We start from the raw sequence: 26953 nt of genomic DNA, 5'->3' as shown, positions 1-26953 counted from the left end.
ACGGGGCTAAGATAAAATACTACTATCTTTACTTGTTTCAGTCATTTGACTGCAGCCATGCTGGAGTACCACCTTTAGTTGAGCAAATCGACCCTATCACTTATTCTTTGTAAGCCTAGTATTTATTCTATCGGTCTCTTTTGCCGAAACGCTAAGTTACGGGGATGTAAACACACCAGCATCGGTTGTCAAGCGATGTTGGGCGGATAAACAGACACACAAACATATACACACACATAAATATATACATATATACAACGGGCTACCAAATCCACTCACAAGGCTTTGGTCGGCCCGAAGCTATAGTAGAAGATACTTGCCCAAGGTGCCACGCAGTGGGATTGAACCCGGAACCATGTGGTTGGTAAGCAAGCTACTTACCACACAGCCACATCTGCGCCTATTAGAAAACAATTTATTTACAATCAACGGCAAATTGTAACAAACAATAAACACTCCCGAATTAATGGGGGAAACAGCATCAGCCAATAAAATCTAAAACTCTGTGAGATAAAAATACATACCAGTCAATGATAAAACTATTGGTGTCAATGTAATCAACACTGCTATAGAAGCTAGTCTCATAATTGTTACACTCCAGTGTCTGAAATCAGTAACAGTACAAAAGTTTAGAGTTTACTAATAACAGGCAGCTATGTGTGCAATATCTCATACAAGAAAATGGCGAGTAAGGTTATCTGATTTCAACAGCGCTTTAACAAGACAGATAATTATAGAGATAACATTTGATGTGACAAAATTCAGTAATTAACTTCCTTTCCAGACTCTGCTGTTTTGCTTCTGCATGCAATAATGTATACTATTACACAGAGATGCGCATCAGCATATTGAAATCCAGTATTTACACATTTTCATTTCACCCCGACATAGGATGTTATACATACTCGTATTCTTTTATTTACTCGAATTAACTTTTAATTTTAAGTTTCACTATGTCTGGACTCTGCTAAATATATAGATATTGTCTTCACAAAACTTATAATTTTATTCCTTGCTTGTAGTGATTGCCAGTAGTGAGCTGCTACTCGTAAATGCTGTAGTGTAGATGTAACCTTTCACCTATGGCTTCTTCGTAAATTGCTACCTAAAATTCTTTGACTTGATTATTGGGTAGCAGCGTAAAGCAGTGATGTGTATAAATAAAAGGTCATTACCAGTTCCGTAAGGAAGCTATTCACTATGTTTTGTCATAGTGAAATTTTCTCGCTGTAGACAAATGATGTAAATACACCAAAATCAGCTCACAGCGCCACCTACCCATACTGTGAGATGCAAGTATTTCGGAGAGGTTATTTCCTCTTAGTGACAGAAACCGGACTGGGTGCGGTGCGAGCGGGTAAGAGAGATTGTCTCTCTTATGATATTCCCGTCATCGTACAATGGCTGGTAGCACCAATCGGTGGCTCACCGTGAGCAAATTACAGAGTAGCAGCGCTCAGCAGTGATGTGTTTATATACAAGGTTATTTCCAGTTCAAATACTTATAAGCATATTCGAAACCGTAAGAAAGCCATTCACTGTGATTTGTCATTGAGAAAATTGCTCGGTGTAGGCAAATGGTGTAAATACACCGAAATCAGCTGGCAAAACAGCGAATGACTTTCTTACGGATTCGAATATTACCCAAGCATATTTCAGCTGATAATAACCTTGTATTTGACTTGAATATCAGTTTCAACGTCTTTGAGTGATGTATAAATACTACAACGCAAATTTATCTAAAATCTGTAGTTTCTGATTTCGCATGAACGGATAGATTCAATTCCGAATAGTCGAGACAAGCATTGATTTGTTTTTAAATAGATACCAAACTTACTGGGGAGATATTGGAAACTTTAACAACAGTTATAGTATCTAACAAGTTATGATAACAGCTGAATGGTTTCACTCAAGTACTCAGCACATCAAGAGAAGTCACCTGTACTCTTCTGCAGTTGTTAGTTTCCACTTCGTTAGTAAACATATTGTGATCGATATAATAAGCGAAACTATCTCACCCACAAACGTTGGCTGTGATTCGAGTTAAAAGGCAGTCGTGGTTTACAACTGATCTTCGAGTGGTTTGTTTTCTATTTTATTAAACTGTAGCTTTTGACTGCTCTTAGCTGTCAGTTGGAAAGTTAGCAGCCACCTGTGATTTATGATTTTTTAATTGAATATGAGTTGTATCTTATATTTTCAGTTTTAGGAGTAGGAATAATCGAATAATACATAGAGTTTATGAGTCATTCTTGACACTATAGTACATGCTGAACAACAATTTCTTATTCAAAATAGCAGTACTGAAAGAAGCAATAAAATTACTTTGCATAGCCACTCCGTAGCAATGAATTTATAAGTAAATAGTTAGAATATTTAGAAGAAAATGTATCAATTTTAATGCATGTCTTTATTTATTTATGTTTGTGTCAAGTTAGAATAGTTTCATGTAACTGATATGATTCTGTACAAAGTGAACGTATATTTGATTAATGCAAACAAAATATATACCACTTAGAAGGTCAACCTCAGTAGCATTAGCACTCAAAACAAGAGATACTAAATTAGATACTATGAATGATCAAACTGACTCAGTTTTTGCGTGCTTGAGGAAACAATCTATCCATTATGATAAACGCATATTCATTATTATTTTATCATCGGTTTCAGCCAGAGCCTGATACCACATTCAGGTACCACCATGTATTTTATATAACCATAAGTCATCGGGTTGTTCGGGAAACCAATATAACATTTATGATTTTCAAGGCTTTCATAAGGGCATAAGTGACAAGAGATATGAAACAGTTCCCAATGAGAAGTCGAAATGTCGGGACTTACGGTAATATTGTATTGTGACATCTGCCAAAGAAAAACGATAATGCCAGCGCACCTATTTGCAGATATTGCTCACAATTCCTACAACTATAATCACTCAAACAGGTAGTTGTCTCTGTTTTCTCACTAATTTTAAGTAAATATTCCGTAAGGAGAAAATTTCCGTAATGAGTCTATGAAACTCACGATACAGACTATTTCTCTAAATCACAATAGGATTTTGTTTGAGCATTTACAATGCGAACTTTTTTCAATATCGTTGTTAGTTAAAGCCTTATATATATATATATATATATATATATATATATATATATATATATATATATATATATACGCAAAAAATGTGTAAATTTACATTAACACAAACAAACACATGCATATAAATCTAAGACTAGAAGACTGTCTGTTTTGAATAAAGGGCAAGAGTGAGTTGACAGCTCATGGCTAGGTATGGTCATAAATATTGTCATATATATCCCTTTCCCTCAGGGAGGAAAGAACACAAGAGTAGTTGATAAAGAGATAAATGAATCAGAAATAAATTACAATACTTTACAACACTATGGCTCCAATTGGCTTCATGCGATTCTTGGAAGTGTAGTCAATTCTTAGCTACAATTTTAAGACAAGTTATATTAATGTGTCCGACTGGTTAAAATTCTATTTATTTATTTGTACAGCTGAATATGGCACTGCATTTAAATTGATGTAATGATTGTATTGTTCAGTTAAATAGAGACACTACTTGATATCATGTGCTTATTTTGACTATATATATATATAGCATCTCATGCTGAGCCCTATATATTTATGATTATATATATATATATATATATATATATATATATATATATATATATATATATATATATATATATATATATATATGAGGGATTTCTTTCAGTTTCCGTCGACCAAGTCAACTCACAAGGCTTTGGTCGGTCCGAGGCTACAGTAGAAGACACTTGCTTAAGGTGCCACGCAGTGGGACTGAACCCGGAACCATGTGGTTGGGAAGCAAGCTTCTTACCCTTCAGGCACACCTAAAGGGCTTCTTATCTCCATAAACGACCACACGGCCACGGCCAGAGGAAAGCATACACATATATGTCTGTGTGAGAGTGTATGTGTGTGTGTATTTGTATGTTCTTGTGTGTGTGTGTGTGTGTGTATTAACCATTCCGTTCTATCAAATCCTATTTCTTGGGTTCACCTCTATGTTTCTGCTAATAAATGTAAGCAGATACGTATTTGTGTTGTTGTCCATATGGTGGAAATATTTTTGAGAATGTGCACAGGTATTAGAAGTCCTTTTTGCTCACTTAATTATACCAATGTCATTTGACAATACACACACACACCTCAATGAATGTAGCTTCTATTGTTGAAAATTAAACTTAAGGTTTCCTACGCTTGACCTTTACATTTTAAAACAAGTTTCCTTTTCTTGTTCTTAACATAAATGCCACGTGCTTCGCCCATTGTTTCATTACTTCTTGATTAATCTGACGAAACATTACTCTTATAAGTAACATATCCCACACGTCAGATTTATGACTAATTACTATAATACCATTATTAATTAAACTATCAGCTTGTGTAATGGCTTAAATTATCCACACATGACTAGTCATAATCATAAAATTTCTAAACTTATTCATATGTCCTCTTTTCGGAAGTTATTCAATGAAATTTATCTACTGAACATGTTGTTGTTATTATCATTATCATTATATTATCATTATTATTATTATTATTATTATTATTATTATTATTATTATTATTATTATTATTATTATTATTATCATCATCATCATCATCAGCATCGTCATCGTCATCATCATCATCATCATCATCATCATCATCATCATTACTGTTATCAATACGATTAATACCCTAACGTTTGGTTTTTGTACGTATCTGTGGTGTGTGTCACACTTCAAAGAAGTGGCAAAGCGAAGGAGAGGAGGACAGAGTAAATAAGAGAGAAAGAGAGAAAATGAGAGTGAAAGAGACAGTGAGTGGTGACGGCGTTCATCGCGAGAGAAGTAGATGCACAGATACATATACACATTGTTAAATCACAGGCGGGAGAGAAGAAGGACACAAAGGAAGTGAAAGAGAAAGAGAGAATAAGAGAGATAGAAACTTAAATCAGTAGATGCACACAGCAACTGTTGGATATCAATTTCACTTTTGAAGACAACTAAAACAATTACTCTATGATCATGTTTGGTCTTCATGTCTCAATAGTATGGACCATTTTTAAGGCGGAGTCCCACATGATCTCGTAATTCTCATTTCCTATCACAGCTTCTGGTTCGTGTTCATACTACTTTTCTGTTGTTGTCAAGTCACACACTCGACTAACATCCCAATGCGTTTTTTTGCTTACACAGTTATGACGACGCTTGTATTCCTTTTGTTGTGTTACACCGCACGCACTCAAAAAAATGATTGACACTATCGGCCCCTTTCTTTCAGATAGATTTTGCATTTGGTGTCTAACAGAGTTTGTCTATCATTGCATCTAACAGATTTTTTCTAATGGCTTATTTCTGAACCTCCATAATTATCGTTTCAGTTTTTCATTTCAAGTTCGCGGCCATCAACCAAAGCTAGCGGACTTCACATCCCAAAATTTCAGTTTGTTGTATGAATTGGTCACGCAGTTCCTTTTATTTCCATTTGTTCATTTTGGTGTTCTTCTTAACGTTGCTGTTGTTATTATTATTATTATTATTATTATTATTGAGTGAGAGAAGGTGCATGCCATCAAAGTGACACTGGGGTAAAATATACAAAGCCCATTACTACCCGTCTGATAAGGGTCCACCAGGCACATGCATCACAACCATATGTGCACGACATGGTGATCTCATATCAAGATAAACAGCGCATGGCCTCGCAGGTGAGGCCCAGTTAGAATTTTCTTCAGGTTGAGTAGCCCATCCCACTCAAAAGGTCCCTGAATAAGGTTTGTTTAAGGATGTTGAGAAAAACACCCATGTTTCTAAAGGTGAATTATTCAAACCCCAAAGAATTCCTCTCAACACATGGCTATGATGCTCCCCTACTACTTGTGCTCATGATCAGAGATGCACATATCGTCAGCCACCAAGGGACATGCTCAACTGGTTAAAGTCAAACAACAGAGAAGCAAATCTGTGGTATTAAGCAGAATATCTTTTATACCAAGACAAAACAATGTACATGACAACACTTTTATTATTATTATTATTATTATTATTATTATTATTATTATTATTATTATTATTATTATTATTATTATTATTATCATCATCATCATCATCAGTATCGTCATCGTCATCATCATCATCATCATCATCATCATCATCATCATTACTGTTATCAATACGATTAATACCCTAACGTTTGGTTTTTGTACGTATCTGTGGTGTGTGTCACACTTCAAAGAAGTGGCAAAGCGAAGGAGAGGAGGACAGAGTAAATAAGAGAGAAAGAGAGAAAATGAGAGTGAAAGAGACAGTGAGTGGTGACGGCGTTCATCGCGAGAGAAGTAGATGCACAGATACATATACACATTGTTAAATCACAGGCGGGAGAGAAGAAGGACACAAAGGAAGTGAAAGAGAAAGAGAGAATAAGAGAGATAGAAACTTAAATCAGTAGATGCACACAGCAACTGTTGGATATCAATTTCACTTTTGAAGACAACTAAAACAATTACTCTATGATCATGTTTGGTCTTCATGTCTCAATAGTATGGACCATTTTTAAGGCGGAGTCCCACATGATCTCGTAATTCTCATTTCCTATCACAGCTTCTGGTTCGTGTTCATACTACTTTTCTGTTGTTGTCAAGTCACACACTCGACTAACATCCCAATGCGTTTTTTTGCTTACACAGTTATGACGACGCTTGTATTCCTTTTGTTGTGTTACACCGCACGCACTCAAAAAAATGATTGACACTATCGGCCCCTTTCTTTCAGATAGATTTTGCATTTGGTGTCTAACAGAGTTTGTCTATCATTGCATCTAACAGATTTTTTCTAATGGCTTATTTCTGAACCTCCATAATTATCGTTTCAGTTTTTCATTTCAAGTTCGCGGCCATCAACCAAAGCTAGCGGACTTCACATCCCAAAATTTCAGTTTGTTGTATGAATTGGTCACGCAGTTCCTTTTATTTCCATTTGTTCATTTTGGTGTTCTTCTTAACGTTGCTGTTGTTATTATTATTATTATTATTATTATTATTGAGTGAGAGAAGGTGCATGCCATCAAAGTGACACTGGGGTAAAATATACAAAGCCCATTACTACCCGTCTGATAAGGGTCCACCAGGCACATGCATCACAACCATATGTGCACGACATGGTGATCTCATATCAAGATAAACAGCGCATGGCCTCGCAGGTGAGGCCCAGTTAGAATTTTCTTCAGGTTGAGTAGCCCATCCCACTCAAAAGGTCCCTGAATAAGGTTTGTTTAAGGATGTTGAGAAAAACACCCATGTTTCTAAAGGTGAATTATTCAAACCCCAAAGAATTCCTCTCAACACATGGCTATGATGCTCCCCTACTACTTGTGCTCATGATCAGAGATGCACATATCGTCAGCCACCAAGGGACATGCTCAACTGGTTAAAGTCAAACAACAGAGAAGCAAATCTGTGGTATTAAGCAGAATATCTTTTATACCAAGACAAAACAATGTACATGACAACACTTTTATTATTATTATTATTATTATTATTATTATTATTATTATTATTATTATTATTATTATTATTATTATTATTCAGTTATTTTTATAACGTGTTTTCAATGCACTACCGAGCGCAGCTATGTGTGCTTTGGGTGTGTGCTGTAGCTTGTTGTGATGCTCTTACTGTATTGAAAATTTTTACGCAGGATATGTGCAGCGCCTAGTATTGCGATTTTTTGTATGTTATATATATATATATATTTGTTAGTCCTAGAGATTTTGTTATGTATTTGTCTGAATATTTTTTTTATCATACCTAATGCGCCGACTATGATAGAAATTGTTTCTGTTTTTAGACTCCACATTCGAGTTACCTCTATTTCCAGTTCTTTATACTTTGAAACTTTCTCCATTTCTTGTAGGGAAACATTGTCATTGATACATCAATTAGAAAGCATTATTATTATTATTATTATTATTATTATTATTATTATTATTATTATGATTATTATTATTATTATTATTATTATTATTATTATTATTATTATTATTATTATTATTATTATTATTATTATTATTATTATTATTATTATTATTATTATTATTATTATTATTATTATTATTATTATTATTCAGGGCTTCCTTAACATGTCGATATGTTTACAACTCCTGACTGAAAAGCATATACTAGAGGTGAGTTCTTTCATTTATATGATCTTATTTTTATTTAAATTTCTTTTAAAATAACTAAACTTGTTTTACAAGGTTTCCATTTCAAGGCAAAAAATGGCGTAAAATATTACAGCAAGACCATTGATTCTCCTGGCGTTTCCACCTTAAAAACAACAATAATTCTGACCTAAAGTCGCAATTGATAGTAAATATGTTGAAGACTGTAGTGGTGGAATGAACTCGATTTTATGGATGCCACAAGAAGGATTTGAACTCAGAATCTAAAATGATATCACTAATGCCGTAACAATTTCCATTGACATTCTGCTGTGTTCCCTCTCACTTTCTTTTAATTCAGTGATGTTACTAACGTGCAAATCGTACATTCTCTTCAATGCTTTAAGGGGAACGAAAGGTTGCTGCTATATTTATATAGATGCATTTTATGTTGAAACTTTTCAAAATATCTTTCCGTAAATGCTTATGTACTGTAGTTTTGTACCGCAAGATATTTACAAGATCGAACCGGTAAGACATTCTTTTTCGTCTGCAATCACACAGTTAGCTAAAAGAGTCCCAAAGACTTAGTGGGGCAAGATTGGTAACTAGACAAAATGAGTAATTTATGATTTCCTGTTATCTTCTTACCTGTTTGAAATCATTGCATTGCACGTATTGCGTCATCACATACTGTTGCCTCATCCATGGGAGTAGAAATTGGTCAACATAGTTGTTGTTGAAGATGAGAGGATTTGAAGAAGTCAGGTGACAGGTACTTTTCCCAAGTAGTTTTTCCTCAAATGTGACCCAGTTGTAATGGAGGTTGATAACAAAATATCTGGAAAAATATTAGTGCTTAACAATCAATATTCTTTTCTCTGTTGGATTCCAAGTTAATTTGTCCCACACTAATGTCTAATTTGATTATTTTCAATCTTCCCAAAAATGATGTCTAAAATGGGGAAAATGAGTAATAACTAATTTCAATAATTTCTTCTCTTTCACTGCATGGTGCATAAATATATCAGAATATAGTGAAGAAGCTTTAGAGAATCTTTTATGTCGAGGATTTACTTAGTCGAGTTTCATTAATTTCATAGTAAGTGCCATTTTCCCAAGATCCTCTTTCTTATTTAATTTTTTTCCTGCATTTCTGATCTTTTTGATGCATAAGGATGGATACTGATGTGTATGAGACTTTTTGCAAATGTAATTCTGGAGAATTGAAGTGGCAAATTTGCCTTGTCTTTTCTTAGTCATTTTATCCTAGCTAAGTTAGTCTTTTATATGTTCAAAGAGAACGGAGATAACTTACTGAAATAGTGCTCTGCATAGATTTTTAATACATTTAAAGAGGGTCATTTGCTTAGCTGATATAAATTTTATAAGGCAGTGAACAATTGTAATAAAAAAAAATTCTCAAAGTAAAAAATGCAGTAAATATATCTCATTGTACCCTACCCCTATTTGTTTTCCTATTTCACAGTATTCATTTTGTTGTCTCCAGAGAAGGGAAAAACGTACCTACGTGAGTTTAGAACCCCATAATCGTACTACTTTCAGAAAATAATACAGCAAATACTATTTGAATATATTCTTTTATATTTGTACCAATATCACCCACTAATAGTGCAATTGTCACTCAAAGGAAATCTTGAAATAGTTCATAGAAACAAAATCAACGGTATATTCTCCACCTTGTTTATGATGGAAATCTCAATGCTAACATGATAGATGCAGTAGTCAGCAGACTCAGTAGATTACTACACCAACTACTTTGCAATATCTAGTCGAGTTCCTTTACTTTCGGACTTCTATCGGAATCTTTGTCTGTAATAAAGGATAGTCTTTATTACAGAATGTATAACCTGGTTGGATATAACAGATAAAACTACTAATTTTTTTTCATTTATTTGCGTTACGTGTATGTGAGTGAGTGACTGAGTGACTGAGCGTGTCTATGTGTGTTTGTGTGTGTATTCTATTTTAACAACTTCTTTGAATGCAAACATAAGTTCTTTAATCTTGATTTGTTTTTTTAGCTGAATTGTTTTATTTTTCTTTACTGAATTCCGCTTCCAAAAGAAAAAGAATACTGCATACTAATTTCTTGTTTCACTATTACTATATATCTGTTTATTTCTCTTTTGTTAAACGTTCAAGTAGAAAACATAGGAAAACATAGAGTAAATATAAACAATAGCTAATTTTCAATCAGTTAATTAGATATCGCAGTGTAGCACTAGTAGATAGGAAGTGTATTGTATGATTTCAACATAAGATTGTAAAATAACAGAATAATGTAGTCGAAGAATCTGTCAGAAGATTCTGGTGTAAATAATTGTGTGAAACTGAAAATAAAAATGGAAATACAATACTTTTTTAACAGTTTTTCAGCCATTGATTTGTTAATACTCTAATGCTGCTCGTCTTTTAGCATCTTCTTTTCAATACCGTGGAAGCAGCTATTCCTATTGTCGCAGATGCTTCGTTGCAGAATTTCTTTGGCCGCTTCAATTATATGTCTGTCTGTGAATACTGAGATTTTAAAATTTTACATGTGTGCTTTTACAACTGTGCAAATTTCGTTTTCTTATTCCATAGTTATTTTCATTCTTTCTGTTTGTTTTTCATACTTTTTTTCTCTTATGCAATTTAGCACGGCATAGTTCAGTTTAGCACGAAATAAACAGTATCAACTCTCTCAGAAAATTCCAAATGACCCACCACTCACAGTTATTTAGACTTATCTCTTAGGTCTGACACGAGCTTACAGGATAATTAATCCAGAGCTTATCCCATTTCAGTGAGGTATAAACGACCGAGAGTGCAATACTCCTACCGAAGACGCCCGATAGTCGTAGCCATAATCCCCAGCTGCTGTGTGTAATCTTTTTCAACAACTTGGACTGGAATGATACTCAGTGGAGTATTTTATTTTAAAACAGATATGCCGTCTCGTCTGGAAATCAAGCCACGATATTTCAAGCGATAACGAGTCCAAAAACCTAACCACTAGGCTACGTACTTCCACAGGTACCGGTAGTGTAGTTCAGTGTCCTAAAAGAAACAAGATTGATTAACCTCAGTATGATGTTCACGACAAGTCATAAATTGCATGACATGCGGACTGTGCAAAATAACTTGCAGTATACATTGTTCTCTTCTCGATAGCCTCGACATTTTGTGTGGTGGTTAATCACAATTTTAGGTAGGTTGCATGAGAGGTCAACACTAATTATTTAAATGATTTTTTAAATATTCTATAAAAGATTCCTACCATAACTGGTAGGAATCTTCGGTAAAACGTTATCCAAGAGAATATTTTTCAATATTTTGCATCAGCATGGCCGCAGCTCTAAGCTGAAACTATAAAAAAAAAGAAAAAAAAACTATAAGCACAAAACCTGCTATGTTGGGGGAAAGAGTGTAGTCGATTACATCAACCCTAATACTCAACTGATATTTGCTTCATCGACCTGAAAAAGATGAATGGTAAAGTCGATCTCAGAATGCATAACCGGAAGCAATAACACTAAACATTTTGTCCGGTGCTTTAATAATTATGTCACCTCACTGCCCTATCATACTAGGTAATATTATGAAACTAGCGCATCGTCACTGAAAAAGTAATAATTAGAAGGCAATTGCCGCATATAATTAATGTGTTACTCGATCTACAATTTATGGTTGGTACTTCTTGTCGATTATGATGCAAGCATGTTAAATAAGAAAAATGAAAGAGAGGTGAGATACCAGCTTGCTGAATGAAGTAACTGCTAACAGCTGCCCTGTGTCTTATAAAATAGTATAATACCAAATACTGTATTATGCTTTGGCAACATCACTTGACTATCCTAAAAAATACCACAATTTTGAAAGTGCTGTCATACTCATCGTACTTCAATGCAACTCAGAAAGTCCTGATGCTGTTTATTCTTTTTGGAGCTGCACAGTATAAAATTACGTGAAGATACGAGTACTTTCTTCGGTATAGATCAGTACAGATTTGAGACATAAGATATCTATGAAGAAGAGCCACTTGATTTATTTACCTGCGATACCGACTGCCACGAACAGACTGATTGTAGTTTGGCAGAAACATGGCCACTACTGACAGGTGAAAGGCCTTGAAAAACCACATGTATAACTACCCAGTTTCATAGTCTGAACCTAGACGCGAAACATTCGGCATTAGACTCATAACAGACCAAACTCTCTGGTCAAGAAATTGAGGCAGTAATTATTGTTGTAGTATGTCTACATTTTCTTAGCTGCTTCTCTGAAATTTCAATGTGTATTAACAATGTCTTCCTCTAGTTTCTTCTGAAAACGACTACATCTCCCCGTCTCTCTCTCTATTTCTCTCTCTTTCTCCTTCTCTCTCTCACTTTCTATCTCAGATACGCACTTTATATCTCTCTGTCTCTGTCTGTCTGCCTGCCTGTCTGTCTGTCTCTCAGAAATACACATTGTATCTCTTTCGGGCTGACTGTCTGTCCGCCTACCTGTTTGTCTTTCTCTGTCTCTCTCTCTCTCTCTCTCTCTCTCTCAATCTATTTCTATTTCTCCCTCTCTCTCTCTCTCTCTCTCTCTCTCTCTCTTTCTGACAGAGAGTATAGGAAGCTCAGAGCTGTCAAGCGTCGGGCCGATGGATGGTAGAAGGTTCGGCTTCAAAATTGTAGATGCGTTTTTGTAAGCTTGGCATTTGGAAGTATGCACCACGAAGAGTGGTCGATACATTCCTGCGAAATTCTTGCGGTAGTGAACATTATGACCGTCATCTTACTTTTCTGTACCCACTTGTGAAACAGTAATGTAAAATTATCTAGAAAAATAGTAGCTGCGTCTAATGTACTAGGTGAATTCCCACATATTTCATATATTTTTTTCTATAAGGATAGGTATTAAAAAAAAAAGAAACTTAAAAACGTTTTTTTTTTTCAGTTTAAGTTTTTAATATTCTAAAACATTATAATTTAAAATGCCACTATACAAGAAAGAAAATATTCTACATCTTGGGTTCTAGAGTGTCTGTGCAGAACTTTCATTGAAAGTGCCCAGAGTTTGTCCTCTCTCGGCAGGAAGGCTGAAATATGCCTTACCAAGGTTGATTCTATAAAGTACTACTTATTCGCTCTTGTCGTGATAAACTCACCACAAACACTGCAAAATGCGTTTACTTGATGCTTGCAGATAAGTCTCTCCAATTAGGCAACAGAACTAAACTGAACCGGTGAACCTAACGACAAGTATTTGCATTACTATTCATATTGCTGGAAAGGTTCGATAAATTAAGTTGATAGATTAAGTACAGGGTTGATAAATTAAGTACTAGTTGCGTACTGGGGTCGATTTAATCGACTGGCCCCCTCCCCCAAAATTTCGGGCCTTGTGCCTAGAGTAGAGAAGAACATAATGATGCGTACATATTTTATTCAGTCCTAATAATAAAACGTATATATACATTAATTTGTGGTACACTAATTACTAAGAGTAGTTCAGCTTTCTGGTTGGACCGTTGAAAGTTATGAGATGGAAGTAACTTTGAAACGGATAAAGACAAGTAGTGTGGGTTTGAGCGTGGCTGTGAGAGCCTGGGTCACGACACACGCCAACCACTTAAACTGAGGAAGAAAGTCGTTATTTTTCATGGTTATCGTAAAATCATATTGGTCAGCAGTTTATGTATTTTATTGGATAAAATATTCAAATAGCAAATTTACTGTTAGTTGTATTGGCATGTATTCGATTTGGGGGCAAATATTAATGGAATTGTAGTGATGCATCAAACATGACATTCCTTCAGGTTTATCAATATAAAACATGACGCTTGCGTCGATATCAGTGAATTTCCTGAATATAGGGCCGACAGTAAGACTAGTACTGTTCCAAATATACTTCAACTTCTATAACTTCAACATTAAAGCTGCCTGTATTATGGTGTATAATTTTATCATTATGATAGTGATAAGTGGTACCATTGAACCGTACATCTCACAAAGAAGGTATTTTTATTCTTGTTATACTTCCTAATCGCATTATTGTAGTACGCACACGACTGAGCCGGAGTTGGCTAATACAACCGGTTTTTGAATCTTCCTTGTTTTTTTTCCTTTTTAATGAGAACCAGTTGCTAACTTTCCACCAATATTTTTGCTATAAATATTTTTGCCACAGCAAAATTTGTCATATTTATTTCTGTCGTAAACACATTTGCGTAATGCCCTTTGACATAAGTATTTTCGTTCAAAACATTTACATCGTAAGAAGATATATCATGTAGATTTTCTATAATATCAAACACAAAACTACACCCTGTTTATATTTATATTCTGGAATAGTGTGTCTGTCTCAGAAATAAAGTTTGCAAAGTTAAAAAAATATCAATTACACTAATAACATGTTTTCCTTCTTCAATAATTTCATTCAGTCTTCAACTTTATTTTTAGTCTTTTGTCATATTTCAAACCATACTACTTTTACAAACAAAGTAATTTTTTTTATAAAATATCACTTCATATAACTCACTTCAAACAGCACAGACAATCCAGTTAGTTTCCAATGTTTTGAAACGAAAACGTAATTGACTCTTTTGTACATTCTTGGACGCTTATATATGTGTGTAAAATTGTGTATTTTTCTTGTATGTTTCCACTCCACCTTGCACTATAGTGTATCTGTTTCATAATATTGTAACGTTATCGTATCTGTATATATGTGGTTCATTGAGGTAGCGCTCCATTTCAGCTTTCTGTTTAACAGCATCAATCCCACAATACTATTAACGTAACTATTTATCTCCATATATGCTTTCTTGAAGTATTGTTCTTAGTCAGCTTTATGTCTAGCTCCATCCATTCAACTACCTAAATTTGTCAATTTAATTCCGTCTTCTTGTGTTGTAAAGTTATTGGGCTTATCTACTTACCTGTGCAAAATTCTCATATTCTTCTTAACATAGGCTTCTTACCTTTTAACCTCTTACCCTCCATCACTGCTTCATTGCTTATTCACTTGCTAAAATTTAAGATATTCTCTACTTTCCTTTCTCGTATAACGAGAACAAAACCATGCAATGCGAAAGTCTACACATCTCACGACAAATCCATTCCTTTCATTTCGTTTTGAACTATATATTCACTAATTTTTGCTATTACCCATGACAGGTTGTTGGAAAATATTACTATAATAAACAGAACTAAGTTATGCAACCAGTTTTAAATTCCTTAGAAAATAAAACATTTGAAGAATCGATGTACTAACACTGTTGTATCCCAATTTAAAGAATCGACTTTCTGATATTAATGTCTCCTGTTAATACTTATGATAAATCTAATTAAAACTTCGATGATATTCGTGATTAGAACACCAAATTGATTAGAAGGTATTTTCATTATCGAAAACTTTCGCTCTTTAACAACAATATTGTTGAACACTATATATATTATATATATATATATATATATATATATATATATATATATATATATATATATATATATATATATATATATATATATATATATATATATATTTATTTATATACATGGTTATGTTTTTAATGTCGAGTTATAATAAGAAAAACAATTTTAGATAATACTGAAGAATTACACAATACTTTTTAGAGTACATAATTATTAGTCTTTTACTGTATGTCCAATGAAAGCAACCAGTCCGAAGTTTCACAGTTTCTGTCAACAGCGTTTCTGTAAAAGAATAATCTCTATCTCTCTCTCTCTCTCTCTCTCTCTCTCTCTCTCTCTCTCTCTCTCTCTCTCTCTCTCTCTCTCTCTCTCTCTGTATACACACACACACACATATATATATATACATGCATACATACATGCATACATACATACATACATACATACATACATACATACATAACCACATATTTTCTCTTGCATTATATTGTGAACCACATTAAGAAGTTTTAACCGAAGATGATATTGAGTCTTGTTCGTTTCATTCCAATAAAAGACTGAACAGATGAATGATACATCAAAAGGCTATGTGACAGTACTTGAAAGAATTTGAGTGGGATGCTCTAGTCGCACATTAGAGCAGTGTAGTGGGGGAGTATTTCAAAATATTGTTATTGCTATACGTGAAAATGGTTTTAATTACCTATTTCTATCATTGATTTGCTAAACTTACATTAGCATTATAACCTGTCTCTGTTTATAATATAAAAGTACTTTGATTTAATATCCATTAATATGCTTGCCTCCGAACAGACTAGTTCATAATTAATTTGAACTATAATCTTTACTTTAATTATACTTAGATATAACAATCGACTCTTTTTTATTTGAAGAAGGTAAGTGTAGAAGTTGGTAATTAATTTGATGAGATGATATCAAATGTCACCAACATTTTAAAGTCATGACAATACTGTATTGCCCAATTCGGAATATTTATATTCTATATATATACAGAACTTATTGCGAAATCTTTAGAAAATTTTTAACTGCCCACCAGTGACCACAGGCATTTATAGGGCATTTGGGGTTACCGATAATTTTGGGAAAAATCTAACGTCGATCTTTACCTAAAACAAGAGATGTTATGAACATTAGATTCATATATTGCCCCGAGGTCCTTTTGAGTGCCGAATTTCTTGGCTATAAACTTGTATATAACAGTATTCTAGAGTATGAATGCGCATATCTAAGGATAAATTATTTGATCAACAAATAGTTAGATGGTCAATTTATTCAGCCATGATATACCATTCAATGGTCATCCAGCAATTTTTTTGGATATAGCCATCCTGCATTTCTAGTTTTCAAAACCTATTTGTATCCCTAAAAAAGATATCTCAGTTTTATACGTACATACATGCGTGCCTATATAAATATATGAATAGGTATGTGTGTGTGTGTGTGTGTGTCTGTGTGTATTTATTTATTTTCACCATGAAGATTTACGGCTTAGTGAGACGGTGAAATGTCTAGTTGGAGATACCTTTATGCATATCGGTACATCTTAGATGATAATGTATTGTGTTAAGTACAATGTGGGAAAGTCTGATGTAATAGAGGAAATTATAAAAGAAATTATGTTGGCAGCATTAATATTTAATTTTTAGTTATAGTTTAGTATGAGTGGTTTATAAAAGAAAGAGAGAGAGAGGGGGGGGGAGAAAGAAAGAAAGACATTTGCCTATATATAGAGAGGCTGCGTAAGTGAAGCTAGGCGAACTGTGCTAGAGACAGGCTTCTGTCAGATGTTCACGTGTTAATTATAAGCTTCAAAGTATGTGTTGTGTCTGTATTTGCGTGTGTCTGTGTGTTTGTGTCTGTATTTGTATGTAACTGTATGTGTGTGCGCACGTTTGTGGTTTTCTCTCATGCTTGAGTGCTTTTCATTATTCTTGTATGGTATCTTTCATTAATTCATTACCGTGTTCGTGTATGTGTCGAACCAATTCTCAGTTTCTACCTCCATGTGGTAATATCTTTAATTTGTTGAAATTTGGTCAAGCACTTTTCTCTGAATCAATTATGGATGACAGAGGAAAGAAACAAATGTCGACCTTCCGCCAATAAAACAAAGAGCTGTCTAGATTGTCTCAATTGCATACTGAGTTGATTCAATAAAACCTTCTCACTGACCTTAATTCTGGACAATCGCCATCAATTTTACAGTGTATAATCATTCCTGTGGCAAAGTTCAAATGTCTCCACGACTAAATGCTTATTACATTATGGTGTGTGTGTGTGTTTGTCGATATATATTTATGTTTGTGCGTGTCTGCTTGTGTATTTGCTTGTCTATGATTCAATGTGACTGTTAGTGTGTGCAGGCTTTGTGGAACCTAATAGCGAATATATCTCTACCTAACATATGTCTCTGTAAGCATGATGACCAGTCTACATAATTTCAATTGCCCTTTCTCTATACTCTCTCTTTATCTATCTGTCTATCAATTAATCTATAGAATACTATGTAATAATATCGTGAGACAGTTCTTTCAATACATATATTATTTTATTTTTATTTTTGTTTTATTTGTTTCAGTAAGTGAAATGCAACCATGTCTTGGTATTAAAAACAATATGATTATAGACGGAGATATCCTCGAGGAGCATTCTGCATACTAATTATAACTACAGTATGGTTTCACATATGTATTCTACTAAGTTAAAAAGGTTTGATCAAAGAAATTTGTTGATAAAAACGCATTCTAAGATTTAAATCTAAAAGCAAGTATAGTATGGTCAGGGATCGTAATTTTTGGTCAATATACACAAAGCTGATTGAATTGAGTCTAGTCTGTAAAACAAAGTAGTGTAAAACATGGACTTGTTCCGGTATTATTTGTACTCTTCAATGAAGCACATTTTACACAGTTACCAACAGCAAAAGCAATATATATCCAGCGGCAGAGAGAATGTAAACAGATTGTAAACATCAGCAATAAGGCTGGGAAAAACTACCCAAGGAAAGTGCTCTGCGTATAAATTACAACTATGGTAAGTTCACACATAGGTAATATAGTGAGATAAAAATTAAAACCTATAACCGAAAAATGCCTATTGCTTTCATAAGTTGGCCTTAAAGAGAAGATCCACTCTAATATACATTGTCACTATAGTCTAAAATCTTAATGGAGTTAAGTTCATTATTCGTTTCATTTAGCTTTTAAACACTGCTACAGAATATTCGTGTTAAGCAATTGCTTGGTCACTCTCATGGGATCAGACTTTCTCAGTTCACTATATCACATAGCTGAGACTTCATATATCATTTCGTTAACATTAAATTATACAATATATAAAGCTCCAAATTTGATGTAACTGTCTATATTAAACTGGAATTTAAAATGTCTATTATTATTATTATTATTATTATTATTATTATTATTATTATTATTATTATTATTATTATTATTATTATTATTATTATTATCATCATCATCATCATCATCATCATCATCATCATCATCATCATTATTATTGTTGTTGTTGTTATTATTATCATTATTATTATTATTATTATTATTATTATTATTATTATTATTATTATTATTATTATTGTTCAGTAGTTTTATTTTTATAACGTGCTTTCACTTCACTACCGAGCGCAGCTCTGTGCGCCTTGGGTATGTACTGTGGTTTGCTGTGATGCTCTTATGGTTACTGTATTGAAAGTGTTTTGCGTAGGACGTGTGCAGTGCCCAGTAGTACAATTTTCTGTATGTTATATATATTTGTAAGTCCTGGTGTTTTTGTTATGTATTTGTCTGAATATTTTTTTATTATACCTAAGGCACCTACTATGATAGGAATTGTTTCTGTTTTTAGATTCCACATTCGAGTTACCTCTATTTCCAGGTCTTTGTATTTTGAAAGTTTTTCCATTTCTTTTAGGGAAACGTTGTCATCAACTGGTATTGATACATCAATTAGAAAGCATTTTTTTTCTTCATGATCTTTGACAACTATATCTGGTCTATTCGCCTTAATTTCTCTATCTGTGTGTATTGGCATATCCCAGTGTATGGTTGCTTTCTCGTTTTCTGTGCCCTTTTCTGGCGTGTGTTTATACCATCTTTTTTCTGTTGTTATTCCATAGTGTTGACATAGCTTCCAGCTTATATAGGTCCCAGCTCTGTCGTATCTGTGAATATATTCCTTCTTAGCCAGGGCTGGGCAGCCAGAGATAATATGATTTATTGTTTCTTCTTCTTCTTCTTCTTCTTCTTCTTCTTCTTCTTCTTCTTCTTCTTCTTCTTCTTCTTCTTCTTCTTCTTCTTCTTCTTCTTCTTCTTCTTCTTCTTCTTCTTCTTCTTCTTCTTCTTCTTCTTCTTATGTCGACTAACTGGCAGAATTGTTAGTACTCTGGAGGAACTGCTTAGCGGTATTTCGCCCGCCACTACGTTCTTAGTTCAAATTCTGACCTTGCGTTTCATCCTGTCGCAGTCGATAAAATAAGCACCAGTTAAACATTGGAGTCGATATAATCGACCATCCTCTCCCATCCTCTCCCATCAAATTTCAAGCCCTGTGCCTATAGTAAAAAGAATTATTATTATTATTATTATTATTATTTTATGTTTGACTTTTGTTTTGCATTTGTACAAGTTGGATCCAAGTCTCACCCAGAGACCTCAAGAGACAACAAGTTAGAAGTTCATGTAGGTGTTATGCCTAGGGTACCATATATTTGGATTTGTACAGTTTTGTTCAAGTGAATGTTTAAGAAACCATAAGAAAATTATGTTTGCTTTAAAATTTGAGATCACATAGACAGTATTTTACGTAGGATATGGGCAGTTCCCATGAGCACTATCTTTTGGACTTCAGCCATTTTGGGGTTTCCTGGTATCTGAGCTAGGTAGTAATCAGCCCGTTTCGCTGTCATTCCCAGGGCACCTATGACAATAGGTATTGTTTTCGTCTTCAGATTCCACATTTTGCTAATTTCTATTTCAAGATCTTTATATTTGCTCAGTTTTTGGTAGGTCTTGACAGATACGTTTATATCAATTGGGACAGTCATATCAATGAGGAGGCATGATTTTTGTCTGAAGTCTTTCTGTATGATGTCTGGCCTATTTGCGTCTATCTTTCTGTCAGTTTGAATGGTGAAGTTCCAGAGGAGTGCAATGTGATCATTTTCAAGTACTGGGGGTGGTTTGTGTTCCCACCAGTTTTTATCATGGGGCAAGTCCAGGTTTTTGCATATTACCCAGTGAATATATTGTGCAGCTCTATCATGCCTGTTGAGATACTCTGTAGGCGCAAGCAGACTGCACATGGAGACAACATGATCGATGGTCTCATTTTGTTGTTGGCATATACGACATAATGGGGAGCTGCCGTTCTTTAATATGTTGGCCTGGTAGTTCTTTGTAGGTAGGCATTGATCTTGGGCTGCTATTATTATTATTATTATTATTATTATTATTAATATTATTATTATTATTATTATTATTTGAAAACTCACAGCTTATTTTGATAGGTATGATGGAACGTATCAGCTGTCCACAATCATCAGACTAAGGTGACACTTGTTTACTGGTCATGCTTCAAGAACCCTGCGAAGAATTCTTGCAGTTCCATGCAATGCTGATTTTTGTAGGTGTTCTACCTTCATATTTGCACCAATTTTTTTTCAGCCATGTTGGTAGTTGAGTGCTGATACTTCCAAGTGCACCAATTACTATTAGTATCACGTTACTTACTTCATTGATCACAATCTTCGTATTTCCCACTTCAAATCGTCATAGTTGTTTTTTCTTCTTCTTTTATATTGATCTTGTGGTCACCGGGGCATGCTAGGTCGATTATCATACATGTTCTTTGTGTTTTATTCACCACAACTATATCCGGTTTCCGATGTTTGGTCGGGTGACCGCAGTGGATCATTGCATCCCACAGGATTTTGCAATTCTCATTTTCGATGACTCCTAGAGTTTGTTCATACCACGTCTTTGCTCTTTTAGGCCGTGATTTCCACTAACCCCTCCCCCAAAATACCAAGCCTTGTTCCTATAGTAGAAAGGATTATTATTATCGCTTTTATCTTTTTTTTTAATGTTCATTTCGGTTTCCTGGACACTTCGCTGTAAAATCAACCAGCCAGAAAGACTTGCTTGAAAATCACGTAACTCCGGTATCCTTGTAGTTTATGTTTTGTCCCACTTCTCCGTGAGCATAGACGTTAAATGTGTGTGTATGTGTGTGTATGTGTGTGCGCGTGTGTGTGTACATATATATATGCATATATATTAAATAAACGTAAATGCAAACACACACAAACTCACACTTATGTTCAAATATAGGCTCTACCTGTGACTCAAGGGCCTACAATATTTTCTGCTAAATTAACTACAGGTAAATTCGGAAAGGATCTCTTTGAATTATTTGAAATACGGAAACAAAAGTTACAGAGGAAAAATTTGTCACAGTTAATTGCCTAGTTACAATTTTAGAGCTAAAACAAAACAAATAAATACATAGCTATGAGGGAAATATTTGATATACGGATTAGATTAAACCTTGCATCACTCATCTGCTATAGTTATTGACTAAGTGAAAAATACTTGTATATTGTCATTATTAAGTCAGTATATCAGTTATATTTACAAATATAGTGTATGTTTATGATAGTATATGATGGCCTAATAGATCTTGCTTTAACAAAATAGACCCTTATTACAACGATGCATTAAAACAAAATAGGTTCAGAAGAAAATCAGTTATGCAATATTAATTCTCACGTGCGAAAATAGAAAATGTGAAATGATTTAATTCATTATTCTATCTGCTCTTATAATAGTAAGGAAATATTAAAACTATATAGAGTTTAGAATATCAAAAATACAGGAAATGGTTATTAGTTGGCAATAATATTTCTGATTAAGGCGGTGTGCAGGCAGAATCGATAGCACACCTGGCAAAATACTTAGCAGTGTTTCGTCTGTTTTTACGTCCTGAGTTCAAATTCTGCCGAGGTCGAATTTGCTTTTCATCCTTTCGGGATGGATAAATTAAGTACCATCTGAGTACTAGGGTCGATGTAATTGACTTATTCCCAACCCCGGACTTGCTGTCCTTGTGCCAAAATTTGATCAACTTGAAAAAGCTATAAATCATTCAACATCATAATTCTCCATTTTAAAATACAGACGTCTAGTAAAGACAAAAAACTATAGACAGCACCATAGAGTTATAAAATCATGCACAGATTACGCGTGAGCAGCGTGAGACTACTACATAATTTATCAACGACTGACCCCTTTACTTATTATGTATGCAAGTAATGATCGCTTTACCTTTGCTTTTAACACTTTCCCTGCTATGAAATAAATGTCTTTTTAGCATACAGCAATTTAAATAGAATATATCACATTTAATATTTTTATTTGAAAACGATTCCGTGCAGTTCGTTCTCCTCTGTGGCATGACACTCAGTTTCAAACTTAGTTTCTTACTTCTTCTTGAAGGAAGTGACAAAACAACACATAAATCTAGATTATTGATTTAGGTTCATTATGTTATAGGAGGTGTCATTTAAACTATCATTAGTACTTACGTTTATTTGCATGAGGTGCAATACATAATTAACAAGTTGTTTAATGCACAAATAAATGAAATAATAAGATATTTATATAATCAACATTCTATATAGACATATGCACCTCTTTAAATTATATATGTTGCACTAACCCTTCTTGTCGATATTAGGTACCGAATTTTCAGGAAAAGTACATAAAATTTCTTGATCTATGAACTAATGTTTCTGATCTCGAAAAGTCAAGCAACCCCTAGGAAAGTGAGGCTTGTTTTGTAGATTTTATGATGTATTAGATTGTCAAGAAAATTCTTGCGGTTTTTAACCTTTAAATTTAGATGCACACATCTCGGCTCAAAGAAAACTTTATTAATCGAAATAAACATCATCAGAATCAACACACTTTTGCCAACGTGCAACAAGTTTATTTATGCCAGTAGCATAAAAATCCTGCGTTCTAGTCGTTGAAGGCGTATTTGGCATCGTCTTGGTTTTCGAAGCATTTCTCACGCAGGAAGTTGTCGAGATGCTTGAAAAAGTGGTAGTCGGTAGGCAAGAGGTCTGGTTAGTATGGCGAATGAGGCAGAGTTTCGTAGCCCAATTCGTCCAACTTCTGCAGAGTCAGTCGTGCGACGTGCGGGCGAGCGTTGTTGTGGAGAAGAATTGGTCCTTTTCTATAGACGAATGCTGGCTGTTGTTGGAGTCGCTTATGCATTTCCTCCTTGTGATGACATTACTTCTCCGCCGTAATACATACATACAAACAAACAAAAATACCCTCTTATTGATGTTGAAATTCCAATGAAGCAGCCTTGGATCTATGTTAGAAATCGGCTCCTTCTCTATTGGCAAGAAATCTTGAAATAAAACTGAACAATGACACACACACACACACACACACACACACACACACACACACACACACACACACACACACACATACATAGTTTTTCACTGTATATGTATGTGTGCGTGCGCGCATCTGTAGGTGTATGCAGGGTAGTGTATGCTCATGTATATATGTGAGATATGTGACCTGACAGTCTCCTGGTCAAAGTGTTGGGCGCATGATTATACGTCGTGAATTCGGTTCCGTGAACTGTCGATGCATTGTGTCCTTCAGTAAGGTACATTCCTTCACACTGCTTTAGTCTCTTCAGCTGAAAATTAGTACTAGGTGCATAAAGGTGCAACTCTCTCTCTCCCTTCAACTGTCGCATTCTCCAGGTTCTGCTGACTGCTGGATGGAAAAGAAATACTGAAAGCATGGTACATGCTACCAAACCATGCTAATTTCAATGTGACAGCTATGAATATACAAGTGTGTGTAAATGCGAGTGCGCATGTGTGTCTGACAATCTATCTATCTGACTATTTATCCACCTCTTTCTTTCTCTCTCTTATATATATATATATATATATATATATATATATATATATATATAAGATCTAATCAGTAAGTATCCGGAATGTTGCCATAGTAACGAAGTTAAAGCATGCAGAGTGAACTCGCTTGGCACAGATTGACCTTGAATTCTGCTGTATATGCGCACTAAGTTTTAACGTTCTGCCTCACTTCCGTTGTTTACAGCAGTGCTTGGAAGGAAGGTGTGTAGCGTGTGATCGTCCGTTGGCCATGACCAAGACAGTTGTCATGGCGATACCTGCTCAGAGGCCTACGCAAAGTTGCAGAAATTGTATGGAGAGAAGTGCATGAGCCGCACACTAGTGTACGAGCGTTTCAGACGTTTCCAAGATGGCGGAAAAAAGTTCCGGAAGGCTTGCAACCAGCAGAACAGAGACAAACATCGCAGATGTGCGTGCAGCTGCGAGGGGAAATCGTCGAATCACCATCTGTGGGTTTTCAGTGGATGTGCAGATTAATTACGGTTCTGTTCAGTCCATTACCACTGAAGATTTGTGTATGAGACGCCTGTCTGTCAAGTTTGTGCCAAATTGTTTCAGGTTACCAAAATGGCAATCGGGTTTCAGTTGCTCACGATCTCCTTCATTGCATCAAGAACGATGAAAACCTACTGAAAATTTTGCGTAGATTTCTGAGCAGATATCACTAAGATTTTGACAAAATTTGATGCAGATTCTCTGCTTAACTTGCCCTGTCATAGCCAATGCGAAGATCACACGCTACACACCTTCCTTTCAAGCACTGCTGTACATAGCGGAAGTGAGCTAGAACGTTGAAACGTTGTGCACATGCACAGTAAAGTTCAAGGTCATTCTGTGGCAAGCGGCTTTACTCTGCGTTCTTTAGCTTCGTTACTATGGCAACAGTCCAGGCACTTATTGATCAGACCTCGCGTATATATGATATATATAAATATCAAGCTGCATTTAGCGATTGCAGCGTAGAAGACAGAGGTTATTCATTCAGAAACATATGAAAGATCCTAAACTCCACTTAAACATAAACATGTAATAGGATGTCAATCGTTTCGTCGATCGAAAACTTGACTTCAAGCAACGAAAATGTTGACAAATATTACAAATGAATGCATAAGTGATGTTCACAGTCTTTTATGTTTCCGAATGGCTAAATTCTGTCGACCATGCTGCAATCACTTTAGTGTCAGCACACAATCTCAAATCAAGACACTTGCTATACAAATATCTATCTATCTATCTATCTATCTATCTATCTATCTATCTATCTATCTATCTATCTATTTATCTATCTATCTATCTATCTATCTGTCTGTCTGTCTGTCTGTCTGTCTACCTGTATGCATGCATGTGCGTGTATGTGTACGTGCTTGTGTTTGTGTTTCTCTGTATATAGATATAGATATAAATATACATATATCGATTTTAATGCTCACTTTTTGAGTTTCAAACACAACCAGAGTCGACTTTGTTTCATTTGTGTACCATTGATGAAATAAATAGCACTAATACTTTGAAACTGGCTTTGTGAAATTGTATCGTGTAATAGACTGATCAAATACTTCCTCAAAAGAAACCTGAAACAAAAGTTACATACTTACTCTTGTCTCATGTTTAAACTCAAATCAAAGAAATATATTTAATATATTGAAAATAAACAACCACACTGACGTCTATCCATTCAAATAATTTAATTACATTAGGTTATCTTTACGGCTGGATAGGGATATAGTACTACAACAATAATTAGATTATAGTCCGGTGAATGTATTCCAAACTTAATCCTCTCCAGACTTTCTAAACATTTTCCTTATGTCGGCGTCGTTAAACTAATTCTAATAGTAATAACATATTGAAAAAAAAAGACTAAATTTGGTCAGAGTAATGAATAAAGTCTGATTTTATTTCACTATTGAATTAAAAGCAAACACCACTATGCCTCCACTAAAATACAATTATATATTTACTATTACCTTAAACCTTCTTTCATGTTTGTTAAAAATAGATTATTTCATTTGTAGGCAAATGAAAATGCTTTTCATTTGAACGTGAAAATGCTTTTCAAATAAAAATAATAAACGTCGAAATTTCTATCCCCTGTTAAAATTCTTTACTTTGAATAACATTTGGGGTGGGGAATAATCTCAGTTTCTTAAGTATTAAACTGCCTCTCCTTGCATTTACATATTCATTTCAAGTTCAAGAACTGAATTCAAGAGCGCAAAGCACAATCGCATTAATGGTATATTCATGAAGTCAACACATTATAATATTTATACCTTCATACATCCGCTTACAACAATAAATGTATAACTCTTTA

The 26953-nt window shown here is 34.4% G+C and overlaps 1 protein-coding gene across 2 annotated transcripts in view; it reads left to right on the top strand.

The window, feature by feature from the left end:
* The window catches only part of LOC128251080 (uncharacterized), a 334287-nt gene that overhangs the window by 109385 nt on the left and 197949 nt on the right, over positions 1–26953 (top strand). For both annotated transcript variants that reach the window (XM_052977429.2, XM_052977434.2), the window contains one exon: positions 8170–8226. The gene's annotated coding sequence lies outside the window, so the exon portion shown is untranslated. The remainder of the gene's footprint in view (positions 1–8169; positions 8227–26953) is intronic.

The sequence above is a fragment of the Octopus bimaculoides genome, chromosome 2 (genome assembly GCF_046866305.1).
Source record: "Octopus bimaculoides isolate indiv1 chromosome 2, ASM4686630v1, whole genome shotgun sequence".
Lineage (NCBI taxonomy): Eukaryota > Metazoa > Mollusca > Cephalopoda > Octopoda > Octopodidae > Octopus > Octopus bimaculoides.
Note: the sequence above shows the minus strand (reverse complement) of the source record. Positions and strands in the feature narration are given on the sequence as shown.